Below are 14642 nucleotides of genomic sequence, written 5' to 3' on the forward strand. Positions count from 1 at the left end.
CTGCTTTCATTGCTGTAATGACATTTGCAGAGAGTCTGTCTCTTTACCATCTGGCTGTTCCAGAGTTTAAAATGCTCCAGGTGTTGGTAAATTCATCCACTTCACCAGGAAGGGTGCCTTGCAGCATGTCTAGAACAGAATTATTAAAGAAAACAAAAAATAACCTAAAACCAGATAAATACATTGGAAAGACAGAGGTAAATCCAGGAAAGCCTGTCAGCTGCAGGTTGAGCTGTAAACAGCAGTCATGCCAAAACTGGGTCAAAATCCTTGTTTTACATAATCTGCTGGGACACAATGGTAACTGTTCAGGCTGGGATGTTTTCCTGTAAGCCACACCGTCTGACCATCCTACTGAAAATGTCACTCACTACAAATGAAATTCCTGAATTTAAACCCACAACTCTAACTCCAGAACAATGTAGAAACTTTTTTTTTTCTCCTCTGAAGAGTTCAAAAACCTGTGATGATAGAATGTATTTGTAAGATATGAGTTAAATACTCTGGCTTTCCTGTTTTTCTGCTCTGCCAATGTTAAGGACACAATCTAACAATATGTTAAGCCGGTGCTTAATTCTAAGCATCTTAATGATATAATGGTAGTAAGCAGTAGTGTGGCTGTTTGTCTGCTTTGATTTAAAGACTTCCTTAAATGCATTGCTGATTTTGGCCTTCTCCACCACAGGTTAATACATTGTGATTAAAAATGAATAAGTGCAGTCATATCATCATCCACAAAATTGTCTTTGTCAATCCATTAAAATAAGATTCTTCTCATCATTATGTTTTTTTCTTTTCTATCTCCCCTCTAATAAAGCCTGTGAAGGAAGGAAAAATAACTTTCAGGTTATAAATCTTATAAATGATAGAGGTGTTTCAGGCAAAGGTCTTAAGAATGTCTTACATTTAGTGCCTTTTTCTATGAAAATATAAGACAGACATTAAATTAGTTCTCTGATGTCCTGCTTACACCTCTGTCTTTTTTACCCTAAAACAGTGTGTTTCGGTCAAAGGGTTTTCCAGCACCTGGAGAATACATCCTGGGAGTAAGAGTTGCACACTGCTCATGTCTTCCCCTAGGGCCATGATGACAGGTAGAGCTATACAGCTGCTTGCTGCAGTTTGATTACAAACACAAGATTTTGTGAGCCATAGGTGCTGAGCAAATCATGCAACAACTTATCAGTGCTTTTCTGACTGTGGAAATCTGATTGCTTTAAAAAAACCAGAGTAAACATATGGCTATTGTGTTTGATTAATCTGTTTCTTCGCATTCGCTGGCAAGGAGCTAAGGGGTCACAAGACTTGAGCATAGATAAGTCACTTCTGGTTGCCCTTCAGTTTGATGTCTAGTAATCACCATTAATGTTGGTGCAGCTTAATTGAATGTTTTGTATTGCAAAGTGGATCTCTATGGTTAGCACTTTTCATGCTTAAAATGGCTCAGTAGAAAAAGAATTATCTGAAAAATGTTTTTGATGGGGTGTCTTAAGTGGCAGAGTGAGAGACTAAAACGAAAGATTGCTGTTGTGAGGATCAGTCCTGTCAGTGGTGCTAAGGGTAGATGGAAAATGGATTAATCATCCTAGTCCTGACAGCGCAGGGCAGTATTCTTCCACAGTGCTCTTCTGGCTGAGGAAGCTCAGGGTAACCAAATGTAGGGATATGGTTTGATTGACAATTTATTCATCAAGGCATTGATTATTTTCTGCCATTCAGCTTGAAGACAGGTTGTTGAGTAAAGAAGTGTCTAATTAAAATTCCTTTATGGTGTGATTCCCCATGAAACACATGAAACCAACAGCTGAGACAGCAGGAGAATTTAAAAATACTGTTTTCCAGTGTTTCAAAGTACCTGTTTTGCATCAGTTTAGAAACCTGATTCTGGAGGTTTGTTCTTCGATGTAGCTGCCCTGTGAAGTTTCAAGGCAGGCACGTGCCTCTGCTTTCTTTTTTGCTTTTGGCTAATGGCTTCATATTTTCTAGTGATGACTTAACTAGGGGAGAGCTGTGGCAAACTCTACCTTCTCTGAAGATAAAGAGTAAACAAACCAGGGAATTTACTCTAGCTTTGGCTGAGGAGGTGAATTTGAGTTGTTGATGACTTTTCTGCCTCAGAAATTCATGCATGAACTTGGGAATAGAAAGGAGCTTACCTGTTTTAGCTCTCTGAAGGGTAGAGACTGTAACAGAGGAAAACAGGTTTTTTTGCTTGTAGCAATTGTATGAACAGCAGCATTTAAACATTGGAAACTCTCCCACTCCAGGAAGTGAGCTTGCTGTAGCTCAGCCTTCAAGTTTCTCCCATTATACTGATAGTAATTTGCTGTCCAATGGTTTCTGTAAGGCAAATATTCTCTATATTGCAGATATCTCCTCCTGTTTACTCAAAGAATTACGTCAACTGTTTCCCAGCCTTCCTATCTCCCAAAGGAAGTGTTAGACAAAGTAGGCTGTCACAGGGATTGTAAACTCCCAAATGTTTTGTATGAAGAGCACTTCTAAAGGGTAAATTAATGCTGAGCAAGCACAATTTTTTATCTAACTCTCCATTGCTATCTTGTAATCTGTAAGACAGTAAATAAAACCTTTTCCTAGTAGAGAACTCTAAATTGTATCTTGCAGAACACTGAGTGGCATTATATTCCAAAGTACTGAGCTACAGCTACAAAACCCTCGCAGGAGACAGAGCTGGTGTGTGTGTGTGTGTATATTTATATATATCACTAAAGAAAAGTTGACTTTCCCCCCATGAAATACTAGTTCCTATTCTTTAGCTGGCAATGGCCATATTTTTTATTGCAATGAAATATAGGGATAAAGACCCATGAGTGATACAGTGATTGTAACTACATTTAATGCTGGTATTTGCATATTCCAGATGATAAAGGGATTAAATGAGATTTCTTCTAGAGCAGTATAAAAGGATCTTTCAATATTGTAGTCACTAATTCTGGATTTTGCATAAAGTACTTGTAAATCAAGCAATTTTTCTTCATGTCTAGGTATTTCTAGAAGCTGACTGCAGTGTCATTGAAGTGTTTGAAGTAGGGGGAAATATGAGTTGTATGGCTTGAGACAGTGAGAAAAGTCAAAAAGTCACCTCTTAGAGAAACAAGGCCTGGACAGATGAAGAAAATAAGTTGCTGGATACTTTATTTCTTATTAAAGTATTCAGTTGTGTAGAATCTGTATTCCTTAACAGGATCATTTCTGATTATTTTGTTGTAATACTTTCATGAGGATGGAAGTTGACCACAAACTGCAGTTCTTCTGATTGTACAGGGGCTCTGACAGAAGGCAGCAGATAGAGCACTGTCCCTGCAGGCAGTGCTACTCATACACCTGCTGTTTTCTTTTACCTAAAGAAGGTGGGGTAAACCTCCCTTGGCCCTTAAGTGAAATAGAGAAAAATAAGTCATAAGAAAGATCTGGAGTTATCAGAATAACCAGAATTACTTTCTTTTAATTTACTATTTTCTTAAGTGAAAATGGACTTCAGTCCCAATATTATCAAACAAATCATTTGACTACATTTGGGAAGAATGTGAATAATTCTGTGGTGTGATTTATTATGTGCCGTTGAAAGCAATTTTGGTTTAATCAGAAATCATAGAAAATGTGTAATTAAAAAGTTCTCAAAATTTATGGTTTAAAAATGTCACTTAGTATGGGTTTGTAACAGCTTCATTTGTCCATTTTGTACTTGGAGCTCTGTGGCAGGACACAATCACATGTATAGCGCAGTGATTTACAGAGCTGAGAGCAGACACTAATGAGAAAAAGCTTTTAAAATAAAGACTTCTATTATATCATTTATGTAGCTGTGGCCATAAAGATAAAAAAAAAAAAAAGCCAAACCTGAACAGATAGTTTCTAGGCTTAAATGTGAAAGTGTCCAAGCTTATACCCTTATGGATATAAGAATTATAGTAGGAAAGAGCTGACAATAAATTTAGAGGACAGCTATATCTTGCTAAGTGGCACTTCAAAACTTGTATTAATTCTAAAAGCTAAAGTCAAACTTTCATTTTCCCTCCCTTCCTTATGCAATGAGGAGTTTGGGCTTCAGCTAGTGTTGGGTTTTTTGTATGGTAGGTGAACAAATATCTCTTGCATACACTACAGAGGCATGGGTCAGAGAGAAGCCTATGTTATTCAATACAATACAGGCAAAAAAGCTTTTAATAAATAATTTCTCTAAAGAATTTTCGTGGTAGTGAAGGTGATGCCCAGCTTTTGCTGATACAAGTCAGCAGTAGTGACATTAAAAGCTCAGGGCTGGCTCACATCTGCTACCAGGTGATAGAGCCCATCATCTGAGTTGTAGCATCAGCTCTCCCTCCTGTCTTGTAGTTGGCTGGAATTGCTGTGTAGTATTGGGGAAAGGAACTGGAAACACAGCTGGAACACAGCTCTGCACACAAGTAGGAAACAGCTGTGGAGGGAATGCTGCTGCCTACTTGTCCCAAGTTATGTGAACCTTCTGCAGTGAGCTGGGTTTGAACCATACCAGATGTCTTTGCTGCTGTTAGCAGTTGTATCTCTGTCAAAAAGTCCTGCTTGTGTTTTTGAGTTGAAAAAGGTTTTTCTAATGACAAAAAGTAAAGGGAAGAAGCAAAAAATTTATAAAGCTCACTCTTACCTATGGAATTATTGGAGAGCCTGTAGGGCAGATAGCCTTCCTTTTGGGTCAGTGCTTCCTTTCACTAGAAACTGTACAGGCACCCAGTTACATATCCTGATGCATGTTGCCTCATCATCTGGGAAAGACCTTGACTGCTTCCCTAGGTAATTTTTCTGTGAATATCACAGCTGAGGAGAGAAGCAGTCAAGTCTTTTGCCCAGCCCAGGAGCCTGAGCCTGGCTGGAGGCCAGTGCTGTGTGGTGTGGCATCCTGAATGCCTGCTAGTAAAACCACTGCCTTGTTCAGATCCAAAAATATAGTAAGTCTTCTTTTGGCACTGTATTTCTGAGGCAAGTAGTTAGGAAGGATGGTCAGAAACAGTCTGTCAAACCTACTGCATGAGAAGGAACTACTGCATTCCCAAGTACAACCTCTAAATTTTTGGAAACTTGGGAGCTACTTCAGCCATGAGGGCTGTTTTGTGTAGTATAAAGCCTAGTGTGAGTCCTTTGTATAATATAGCATGGGGAGGCTTTTGCCAGGAGTATTAGTAGAAACAGTGATATTAATATACCTGTTAGTTCACATACCTGATGAATTCCAAATTATTCTACTTATAAAGCAATTTATCTTTCTTGTTTTTTTAGAGTTCTTCATTCCTAAACAATAGTCAGTCTTAGAGGAAGCTACCAGGGGACTTTTCAGACAATTAATAAGAAATGCAGTGTTTCCTGAATGAATGATCTTTGCTTGGCTTTTGTCAGATTAATAATTTAGTAAATATAGTTGAGTGTGTTTAATGCAATTTTCTCCTCTTTAACTTTAAAATGTTCTTTTAGGTAGGGAAAAATCACTTTTATTTGTGCCTTCATGAAAAGAATACCATTTTCCCTCACTTCAGGATGATCTAGTACTGCAGCAAATGGGGGTGAGGGGGTGGAGGGGGAAGGGTTGAGCAGCCAGGTTTTTGAAGCATTGCTGTCAAGTTTGAATGGCCAGTGGAAATTAATTGCTTTTCATAGCTTCTATCTTTGTAAGCACTTTGCATATCACCATAGCTTTAACTGAGGAAACCTTGGTGACAGTGCTGTGGCAAAGCAGGCAGTAGGGAGGTCTGGAAGTACAGGTGAGGCATGAGGACAGCTGGAGAAGCAGAATCTGCTCTTGCTTTGCCTGCCTCTCATGGACACAGCAGAAGTGCAGTGTTTTATGAGCAAGGACTTGCTCCTCTGCTGCTCTGTGCACAGTGCTGTGGTCAGGCTGATTCCAGGTACTGGTGTACTGACAACTTCACACATCTGTGGCTCTTAGTGAGTTCTCCTGGCCTGCTGCCCTTTCTCCTTCGCTGTGTGCTTATACCAGGAGCTCCATAAAAGAGGACAAGTTCCCAGCTACTCCAGTCACTGCCCCAGAGGCTGTGAAGGGTCGATGTGTACAGGTGTGGCTGCCAGCGGGTGACCCTCCCTCACATGACTCATGGGCTCCAGGGCAGATCATGTCATGGAAAAGATAAGGAAGGAGGGCTATGGCCATGCACCCACCTGCAGCTTGGCTGAATCAAACATTGTATGGAACAGGTCTACTGTTTTCTGCTGGAAATAGAAACAAGCAGTAAGCAGAGAGTAACACGGGCACTACTTTCAGCATTAGCAGAGGTTTGTAGTGAAGGATGCTGCCTCTTGTTCCCCAGAGGCTGTCCAGCACATCATCTGCTGCTGTGGGCTGTGTGTGCAGCAGCCAAAAATTACCACTTGGGGAACAGATATTAAGTATTTTTGCCTAATTCTCCAGAAGTCCTATTGGAAACTAGACCAGGAATTGCACTGCCTGGTATGAAAATTTTAAGTTAAGTAGTTCAAATGCTTAGTCCAAAAAGTAAAAAACTCTTGTCTTTTCACAACTGGAATACAGAGCAGAATATTCAGGTAAAAATAATTTATGATAGTAATTATGGTGTAAACCAGCTTTTCAGCAGCTAGTTGCTTAAATTCCTTCTTCCCCATTCCACTCTTATCAAACCTGTAGGGAAATCACTGTAAAAAATACCCCTTCTGCCTGCTATATTCATCAGAAATAGGATGTTGTATGTGAACGCTTAACTGTGTAATGGAAAAAGGGTCTCATATGCAATGATCTAGAGTATCAAGAGGTCAACCAGTTTTTTGAAATGGAGTCTAATTTTTACTGGCAACATCTAATGTTAATTACTAAAGCTCACACCTTTCCCCATTAAAATCTGAACATTTATGCACATAATTGTAAGACATTTAATGGCTTGACAGCTTTAATTTTTTTCACTGTGTGCATTTCATTTTGTTTAACCACAAGAAAACTGAACTTCTATTTATTATGGGGAAAATTGATTCAGAATAAATCCTGACAGTTTGAGTTACTTCTGAGCTTTTGTATTTAATGGAAACACAGTATGAAATCCCTTTCTATGCTCCCTCTGTGGAAAGGGGGAGATTTGACAGTAGGAGAGCAGATCTCACTGCTAATAAAAGTGACTGCATGGCAGGGTGGGACAGGCATGTTGTGCAGTCATTTTGCTTCAGGACCCTTCCCCAGCAGGGAAGCCCCAGCATGTTGGTGCTTAAGTGCAGATAAGCAAGAGCAGTTTCAGCAGGCAGCATTGGCCGTGGTAAGTGTGCAGGATTGGTGGCATTGATGCCTTTACACCAGGCGTATCTGCAGATCAGAGGTCTATAGATGATCAGATGTCCCTTCCCAACCGTCTCTTGGTATCTCCAGGCAAGCTGAAGCCTGTATGGTAGATGCAGATGCTGCATTCAGAAAACAAGCCTTGTTTGGTTGAGCTCTTCCTCATTGCCACAATAACCTTCCAGTGCAGTCCCTGATGTCTGGTCTGGTGCTTGCTGGATTTTTGGCTGAAATGCTCAGTCTGGTGTGATAAGCATGGACGCCAACTGGACTATGTATGTATTGCTGCAAAACTGGAAAGAGGTCACCAACTCATTTCACACCAGCTACTGGGCAGAAACCAACGTAATAGGCATAAACGTGGCATGGGATTTAAGAAAGGAAAAAAACCCAAGCCATTTTGTAATCATTAAGAAACAAAGCATAAATATAGTGCTGCCTACTGAAGAAGGCTAGGTGAGGACATTGTGAGGCCCCAAAGAAATTCCTTATAGGAGAACAGTTACTGCAGCAGAATTCAGAAGCGGTAGGGAGATGCTCAGCAGCAAGGAGAGAGTAGAAAGAGTGGTTGAGCAGTCCTTGATATTAAATATCTATTAAATAGCAATTTCTGCCCTTGCTTGCTTGTCTGCCTTGTTTTTTCACTTTGAGTCAGCATGAATAGTAGCCTAACAAGTACTTTTGTATTGGTAGTCCCCTGACACAGGAGTACTATCAGGGTGGATAAGCTGTAAGGAATTCTGGGCTCCTGAAGCAGAGGTGACTCTGACTTCAGGTGCTGAAGCTTGGTCCCTGCCCCCCTGTTTCTTGTCACTCCTGCCCTTGTTGCCAAGGGGGGGATTTCTCCTCATCACTCCCCTGCCACTTTTCTGTCTTTAAGATTGTTTTGTAAATCATGGATGTTGTAAGCACATATATCTAAGCTGCCTAGAATTCAGGCTCTTGTGCAAGGATATTGCTTGACAGAGGGAGAAATCCTTCATAGTCCTTACCCTGCACTAACATAGGATAGTGAGCAGGAAATGGTCTGATAGTTAAAGCAGATGGTTTCTCAGCAAAAGCCTTCTGTGTCTTGTGTTCTCTGTAACTTTTTTTAGTGAGACAAACCAGCTTTCCTGATATGACAGCTTCATTGCTGTGCCTTGTGGAAACATGCTGCCACTTATACTAATTTTACCTTGTAAGAATATGAGAGCACAGTGGTAAAGCAAAAAAGTCAACGTTGCTATGATTTGAGAGGTGCTTTTTTTTTTTTTTGTGGCATAAATCGTTGCCAATACAGGGAAAAAATTTGTTAAACTACGCAGAGAACAATAGCATTAAAATATAGATGTGTTCCTGTTTTGCCTGATTTTTACATATCTGCATCATGAGGCAATGCCGTTGCTAAAGGAGTGCTCCCCAAAAGGGCTGTTCTACAGCTACGTGGTTTGTAAATGACAACAGTTAGGGGAAAAATAAAAAAGACAAAATTATTCCAGAAGACTGCACTAACAGGGTTTAGAGCCCGAAACAGGGTGCCTGTAAGTGAATGTAGAGCACTAGTGTTGGTAAAGTCCAGGGACTGCTGCTAACAGGGCTGGGGAGCTGCGAGATGTAGGAGTGCACTGGCCTTCCAGAGAGTGGGGGGACCAAGAAGGTGGTGACACATCTGACACATCTTTGTTTGTGCAGACCAAGGGAAAGGGCAGGTCTTCTGCCTTTCCTCTGAGGTATAAAGGAGGAACAAACTGATTCACATTGTCTTCCCTAACTGGTGCATCGTACCTTTGCGGAAGTTGGAGATGAAAATATGTTAATTGGTTTCTTTTAGGCTATATTGACTTCCATTGAGTATATCCAAAACTTTCAGTTTAGAGCCTGAGTGACACTGAGGCGTGCCTTCCTACAGTGCTATCAACCATGTCTTCCTACAGTGCCAAGCACTGTCTGTGTTTGTTGGGAAGGGGTCATGGTGGTATCTGATTACATTCATGCTTGTTCTTGGACTTATCCTTTTTTGGAGTGATTTGAAGTCTCTGAAGGTCAAAGTACAGGAACTAAAACCAATAATCACCTATAACCATTCAGAAACAATCTCTGGAAATGGATTTGCCTTCACCATATTAACTGCTGGTGTAAAATAAGAATTCTTAAATGATTATGCATTCATCATTCACATTTCAGCTCTATGAGGCTGGACTCATTGATTTTAAATTCATGTCCCAAGACTCTTCCTTCAGTTTCTTAACCCTGTATTAGGGCTGTAAATAACAAGTTGATGACATCATGATAATTTTTCTTATGTAATAAATGGCGAAGGCATTAACATATGACTTAACAGGACCATATGACTTTACACCAAAGAGAATAAGTTCTCAAACAGATGAGTTCTTGCTTGAAAACATCTTCAGTAATTGCAGGGAAAATACAGAAAATTACTGTCAAAGTAAATTGCATTTTGAATGAATACCATCTCCTTTCAAGCTTGCCCCACCATGATAATCCTTCTTTATTTACTGGTGCTGCCCTTTTCTCTATAGAGACCTTTAGCGAAGACTTATTTTATATTTCATGTATCATTAAAGTGACTTAAATGATCAAGGATGTGGTAGGCCTGACATTTATTTTTAATTATTAGCATAAATAAAGAGCCATCTATACTCCACACCTGCTGCAATTACAAAAATATATTTTCTTCATTTATAAAACAAATTATGTGCTTCAGGGAGTCAACCAGAAAGATGAGAGGCTGTTCTTTTTGGTAATCTCTCTATATTGTCAATGTTTATCAGATCTGACCACAAAGACCAACGATGTGATTTTGATGCCACTCAATTAATGAACTCTGTGCAGTTCCTGGGCAGGGTATCTGCATAGTAATGAAAACAGAACTGTAGAACAAAAATACTCCGGAAGTGTGTTATCACAGCCTCATATCTATACTGCTGGGCAGTGCAGTCTTAGATATTGTATTTCTGAAGAAAGCAGTTTTTTCAGAGAAATTTACAGAGAAATGCTGTATTGGTCACAAAAATCTCAAGCTTTTAGATACCATCTAAAAAGCACTTCAGTTTAAATTTTAATCACTTTAAAGATGAAAAGCTTCCTATGAATTGAAAAAGCAGAGCTATGTTTTGCTGAGCATTGCTTTCTATTTTTCATTTCATTTTTATGTGTAAATCAGCATTAGTTATGAAATGTATACATAATTACGTTTTAGAAAATACAACGCTTTCAATAAATCTAATCTGAGGCTTCATTTCTCAAAGTCCCCTTCTTTAGCAGTCCATACTCCCTTCTCATGCAGGCTGTCATATTTATTTTTTTTACTGAGAAGTCTATAATGAAATAGTATGGTATTTTTACACTCTTGGCAAGACTGGCTACAGCACAACAGTGGAATCAGGTAGTTACAACTAAATAATTCCTCTTCCAACTGCAGTGCCTTAGGTTAAACAGTCTCACCTAACAAGGTTGAGAGAAGCTTTCTGTACTTTTCTGCTTGGTGGAAGAAAGCCTCTTTCATATTACACTAGATAATTTCTATTTCTGGAGCTGCTCTTCTGTTCAAATTCAGTGAGCTGTGGTATCCTGTACAGCAAGTGAAGATGTCTTACATATGGATGATTTCAGTCTGGACATTTCTTGTGATCCCATTAGATGTAAGGGGGTCACATTGTGTTCTGAGGTCTGTGTGACACTCAGCCTCTCTGAGGCCTCTTCACACTTGTGAAGGTTTTCACAGTATGGGCTGTCTAATGTGACATATTTGCTTCTTGTGACACGCCAAGATGGTCTAGCATTTGTTACAGTGCAAATTATCAGATGAATACCTTTTGATAAAATAAGATATGATGGCAATTTGGTAATTTAGTGTAAATTCATAAATTTGTTGTTTAAAAGTTAAAGTAATTAGTTAAAAGCTTTTTGATTAATGATAGCTAACAGCTTGTATGTATGAATATTATAGTGCTGAGTGGCTGTATTCCAGGTGAAGTGATTGATTGTGTTCTGGGGGTGCACATATGTTCCGGGTGCATATAAATTATTGTTAGTCATGCAGTTTCACTAATAGGATTATTTTCAGTGGTGTCTCTGCCATTTTAATGTGCTCACTTTTCAGTCTGATTCTAGATATTCAAGACTGCTCTGTCTTGCATCACTGTAGTTATTCTCTTGTTCTCTTTCATATACCTGTCATGCCTTGGGGACAATGGCAACAAGAAAAATGAAAAAAAAAAGTATTTTGATGTTGTGAAAACAGAAATATAGACAAGAAAAAACCCCCAAACAAACAAACAAACAAAAAAAACAAACCAAAAAAACCCCCCATAACACTCTATATTTTAAGCAAGAAAAAGGTCTACTTTGTTTTTTTGTGACAAGGCAATTTGGCTTTTAGGATAATGTTTTCACATACGTTCAACATCCACAAAAGTAAAACTCTTTGTATGTCTGTCTTCCATTTGCTTCAGTTTGAGATAGGAATCCAGACTATATGGTAAAAGAAACTGGTCTCTAAAATGTTCACGCAATTTGGTCCTCAGGATGTAGACCTGTATATCACTTGACATTAAGGAAAGCAAGTGTTCTTTTGTTACAAAAACGTTCCTCGAAATTTCATTTGAAGGCAGCAAGCTGAAATGCATGGGCTCAGCTTACCAAGCATGTTGCAGCTGCTCTGGTGGTTTTGTTAGCACAGAGAGCCCACTTGACATCTCTGGCTATACCAAGAGGTCTGTGTGAGCATTGAGCTTCTAGGACATGGCCAGAGTCCAAGAGTTTGACTGAGACTTTGCTGCATGGTGTTAGACATCACCTTGACCCACTGGGGGTTTTGACATGTAATATAAAATGGAACAAACTGTGAGGGGGTCAATTTAATACCAAGCCACCACAGGGCGGAGGGAATGTGGAGGTGGCATCATTTCTGTTTTGGCCCCACCTCTGACCTGGGCAATAGTTCTTTGGCTGCAGCCCACAAATACAGAGCTATAGAACATCTAGCACCAAGCCCAAGGTGCTAGACTGACAGCAATTGCTGTGCAGTGCTCAATTGTCTCAGTGAGGCAACTAAAAAGGCAGTGACTGGGCATGTCTTCTGCTATTCTCTATTTCCATGAACCTCACCCATTTTTAGACCTACAGGTCTCCCTTGTGTCCTTTTAGGATTTGACCTCTATGCTCAGACTGTCTGGAATCTTGTGGGGAGGATGCCTGTCTCCCACAGCCCAGACTGGGACCATCCACTCATTTCACACAGTGAGGAGAGCAGCTGTCCAACAGTAACTGCTTTCATCCCTGAGCCTCTCCCTCTGTTATTTGCATATTACTGTCATTTCTGCCTCTCTTCTCATGTGCAGCATATCTGCTTCTAGATGTTCAGAGCAGTTTCTGCATGCAGATCTGGGGCAGGTTTCCTATCAGAAATCAATATTTTAAATGATGTTTTCCCCACAAGATTATTATCATTGTAAAATCAAAATATTTTGCAGATCTTGAAAGCTCCAAGAATATTCTGTGTATGAGCTGACAGGAAACCATAATCAAATTGTCAAGCAATTGCTTCTACTGTGGCAAAGTGAGAATGTTAGATTACATGTGTCAGCATGTGAAGATAAAGACTGTGTAGTGAACAGCACGCTGAAGGCTTGATAGGAGATGGGAAGTTTATCGCTGTACACTGTAACCTATTGTAGACAGTTCTGCTACCTCAGCAGTCCTCAGTTTGCATTAAAAACTATGATCAATAAAATGCCTCAGTTTTGTCATTCTACCAACTTTATTTGGTCAATTAAACTGAAAACTAATTGCTATTCCAAAGGGTTAAGTAATAAAAGATGCAGAATACTAATGTATGTTCACTAGTTGTTTACTGAATCTAATATTATTGCTGCTCTAATCTCTTCAAACTGGCGTCAAAATGTATGCTGCTGTGATTATTTGAGTAAGAAAAATGGCTCATTTATTCAACATATGCATTGGCTGCTGATCTGGGTTTTCAGATGTTTAAAGATTTATGTTCAAATTATTTTTTTCCAGTTTTCCTGTCCTTTTACCTATTCTTCTGTAAACTCTTCAATCTTCCTGTTCTCTATGGCTGCTCTATGTTCACTGGGAACTTCTCACTAGTGTTTGGTTCTGAGCTTGGGACTCTAACCCAAAATATGCTGAGAACCTGAACTCATTAAATTCCGTCAGAATTAATGACTCATCACCTTGCAAGATCAAGGCTTGTGGGACATGTTCTCAAGTAGCCCAATCATTCCTGTAGCTTTTTCTCTTGTAGAGAAAGAAAACATATTCACAAGAGTGGAATTTAAAAGGCTTTTAACTCTGATAACCAGATTGCCATTCAGGGTGGTTGTTAAACTGTATCAGAGAACAGGCACATAGTATCAGTTAGATAAATTAGTAATTTTAGAAAAGTACAGTGTTTAGCCAGTTAACTGGTACAGCCTTTGTCTGACCATGAAATGACTTGTAATTCCCCAACAAAATTTAGAAGGGAGTAAACAGTGATACATGATGGGAGAAGAAAAATAAATAGCAGACAATCAGAATTAGGTTGCCAATGGTAGATTAAACCACTATTGTACATTGAGGAGGATGGCTGTTGAAGGGAATGTGCAAAATTTCATCATTTTGGTTGCAAGGGTATTGTTTAAAAGTATGTGGAGGAAAATATAATGGAGAATAACAAATGCGTGAAGACTGGAAGCATTGTGTGTATTTAAATTAAAGAAAAAAAGGATAAATTGTGAAAGTTTAGACTGATTTAGGAATAGATTTCTAATCTTCCTGGGGTAAGGGCCGGGAATAGCCTTCCAGCACCACTTGTAAGTGGGAAATGTGCTTTCACCTGAGCCATGTGACTCAATTTCCTCTGACTTGCACTACAGAGGGCAAAGCAGCCAGTGTTGGCTGTGCCTCTGCTTTTCTGTCAGTGGGTGTTGCAGGTGGACTGTCATGTTAATACTAAACAAGAAGGTAGGTTGATGTTCAAACTGGAAATTAGTCAGCTAGTGAGACAATGTAATGTGGGGTTGGGACTAGATAGTGTGTCCAGTGACTCAGCTCTAGTTCTCTAGTCTTGCATATTTTATCCCAAAGAGCACATTATTAGAACTATTCTGTGTCTGGTAGGGCCATTAATTCACAGATTGAAGGACAAAGTCTGTGCTTCTGTGATCAGTATGTCTGCTGCTTTAGAGTGGGCATTTGAGAATGCGTACTGGGGAGCAATTGGGCTTAGGCTTGTACGTTTTAGTACCTGCCCGGTGAACTCTCTCTAAATCTGAATCCCTTTGCTCCTTCTGGGGGTCACATGAATTTATAGCTGAATCCTATCCCCATTAAAACAGTAGGAAGA

The sequence above is a fragment of the Corvus brachyrhynchos genome, unplaced genomic scaffold (genome assembly GCF_000691975.1).
Source record: "Corvus brachyrhynchos isolate BGI_N302 unplaced genomic scaffold, ASM69197v1 scaffold101, whole genome shotgun sequence".
NCBI classification, from domain to species: Eukaryota; Metazoa; Chordata; class Aves; order Passeriformes; family Corvidae; genus Corvus; species Corvus brachyrhynchos.